Source organism: Aphanomyces invadans (assembly GCF_000520115.1).
Source record: "Aphanomyces invadans strain NJM9701 unplaced genomic scaffold supercont1.118, whole genome shotgun sequence".
NCBI lineage: Eukaryota > Oomycota > Saprolegniomycetes > Saprolegniales > Verrucalvaceae > Aphanomyces > Aphanomyces invadans.
In genome coordinates this window covers 92,186-95,360 of record NW_008580263.1, presented here as the reverse complement: position 1 = coordinate 95,360, position 3,175 = coordinate 92,186, and positions in this window count along the sequence as shown.

Here is a 3,175-nt window from a genome sequence, read left to right as displayed (position 1 = left end):
CTCATCAAAAGCTTCGGGAGTGAGCGAGACTGTTGCTATAAACGATGCTGTATCACGCGAGGCATATATGTAGTACCATGCAGTGTCCGTCTGGTTTGCGGGTAACGAGACTGTTTGAACTCTGTTGCGCTCCTTTAGAGCTGTGCGGAGCTTTAACGCACGCAGTCTTCTAAGCAAGGAGCGACGACTTGACAGTCGTGCCATCATGACGCCGATGAGTTCGGAACCCAAAATTGTGATGTATTTCTCATTGACCTAGGCACCAGTAATTTTTTACCCAATGAAAAGAAGTTTTTGATTCATCATCGCCCAATAAGAATGCAAGAGTTTGCGATTTTGCTGTGGTTTTGGTACCCTCGCGTCTTACAAATTGTGATATTTCCCTGGATATACAATAAATACACGGGCACTATCCGGATGCAATATGCGATGTGATGGGTGTTTGCGAGGGTTTCGGGATCCCTCAGTGAAAAAGAAGATGTCCTTTGTAATACTAATCCTGTTAAGGCTGTCTCATCTTCATCATTCTTTAGGGAGGTACAGGGAACGACGAAAATCCTTCGCCGTGGTACTAAAGGAATATCTTGATTTTTGTATAAGGCAATAATATTTCGACGTTGGTTTTGCAGGAAACCATATATTCCGTTGACCTTTCTGAAGTGGTGAGGACTGCGCTGTCATTGGTCAATGTTTTAGAATTTTTAGGTTAGCGATGAATGCCCACGGTCAAATAACCAACTTGAACTTTTTAGTGCATTCACAACTAAATATCAACCGACTGGTCATAAAATTATCAAAGGTTTATGACTGCGGTCATAACCAAAAATATTGATATCCTGGATAACAATGGAATGTGAGAGGTTTTCACTTGATATTCAAGATTTCATTGTTTTTGGTCATAGCTAATCAAGAAGATTAAAATATACGGCTTTCAACCAATCACGAAAGTATGATTTCAGCCTATCAGAGTCTGTTCGTATTTGCGTTCCACCAAAAATTGCATCTTCAAATTTGACTCGGGGACGGCACAAGTTGGGATCACAAAGGACGACAATGGGGACTACCATTGCCCAAAATGTGAAGCCAAGTACAACGAAAACCAAAAAGACGCTTTGCGCATGCACTGCACCCGGCATCACCCCGGCGAGTCTGTCGTCTTCAAGGCAACACGATCGGCTGCTGAAAAGCAAGCAATGGCCCGTCGTTGACCTTTCTGAAGTGGTGAGCAGTTCTTCCCAAATTCTCTGCGTTGATTGGCTCGACATCATTTTCCCGAATAATTTGCCGTAGTCATCAATTTTAAACTACCCATACAAAGACCAACATGACCGGGGTCATGACCTCCGGATGCGGTGAATGATATCTGTAAACTACGATTTCTGGTGCATCCTACCATTGGGATGGAGCCTGGGTATGAGAAACTGATATCCTCACACGGAATTTCATCCACATCAGCAACTATTTGCTATACTGTATCATGCTTAGCACCTTCTCGGCTGCGAGCACGACGGATTTTGCGCGGAGTCACAAGTACGTAGATCAGCGTGCTCGTCAGAAACCCCGCGTCCAAAGTGTGAAGCGATCAATTCCATTGTCCTGTACAGAACAGACACAATATAATTGGCTTTTGTCTTGATGAATGTACTTCGCGTCTCTCAATTTTATTCAATTTTCTACTGAGCGAGTCATAAAATTTGGACAAAAATACAAGGCAGCGTTTTCGCTTCGGGCAAACCAATCTTACATGCTATCACGAAAGGTGTAAGCGCATTTTGTCCGAGTACGTATAAGGTTCTTTCTGAACCATTCGGCACGAAATCGCCGTTCGCCCACTGCCGTGTACAATAGTACAGAAAATTCACTTACTGTGAGTGAACGGATAAACGCCCCAGTAGTAATAATCTGACCGCATGTAAAAGTTTGGAGTTGGGAGAGTACAGTGCGCGAAACAATTATATGCGCACATCAAAATTTCGGTTTTGTGATGAAGTGCAAATATGTTTTCACTATATACTGTATTCAGCGAAATAATCTTCTTGGGGTGTGATATAATAAAAGAAATTCGTCCTGGTGCGATACTAATGCCTTGCGAGAATTTGAATAAAATATATATAAAGTGATAGTTTAACTTGGGTCACAATGACAGCGAACACCAAACTGCTCAGCCAAAAGGCACTTTGATAACTTCTGCACCTCCGTAGTTCAGTGATAATACCAAAAAGGTTCTAGGATAAAAGTAAACTAAGTGTCAGTAAGAATGTGTTGGTAATTGTTTGACGACAGCCACATAAATTTATATCATATCAGGCGCTTGGAAAATATTGTCATCGATTGGCCAAATTTTCTTTTAATATAATGCGCATTTTGGTGCATGTCCAAAATACAATAATTCACGAAGTTTGATCGATTACAGCGGGGGAAGGATTTCCGTCGTTTCCTATAGGGCTACACCAAATGTCTTCGGTGATGATTGTTGCCTTGGGAAGGATATCGTCAAGTTGTACGGCCCAGTAGCATATGTTGCGCCTCGGTATGCCAAATTCTACAGAGGCATGCAGCTGGATCGAAATCTGAGGGAGTTGCAGCACGTGCAGCTTAGATGCAATCGCGTAATACCGCCTTGAACTCGCAGTGAGGGGTTTACGACGAGAAATTCCTGAATCGTTGCTTCTTATGTGGAACAACCACATGAGAAACGAGTAATTCCAGCTGCAAGGATGCGTACATTACGTTCATATCCTATCAATTCTACACGATTCTGGATTGAGATTGCGCCTTGGTGCTTGACGGTGGCGTGGTCAAGGAGTACGACACATCGCCGACGCTGCTCGTCGACAATGACGGCGCATTTACCTAACTGTGCCAACACGCGCACGTCAATTTCGAAGAATCGAATTGAGCAAGGCGCAGTGGAATAGAGAAGGCGTGAGGTAGCTTTGTAGAGTGCTTAAAATCTTAATGGAGGGACTCGGTGATGGATGTTGGGGAAAAAGGGAGATGCGCTAGAAATGGAAAAGAGCTCCCTAGCCGGGACGCACTCGTACAAGCGGGTCGGGATAGCAGGGATCGCGTTGCGGTCGAGACGCAGGACAGCGAGCGACTTGCGAAGGAGCTCCATGTCGAGGGGAAGCTGCGTGATGGCATTCGCACCAAGGCAAATCGAGTAGAGGGGCAT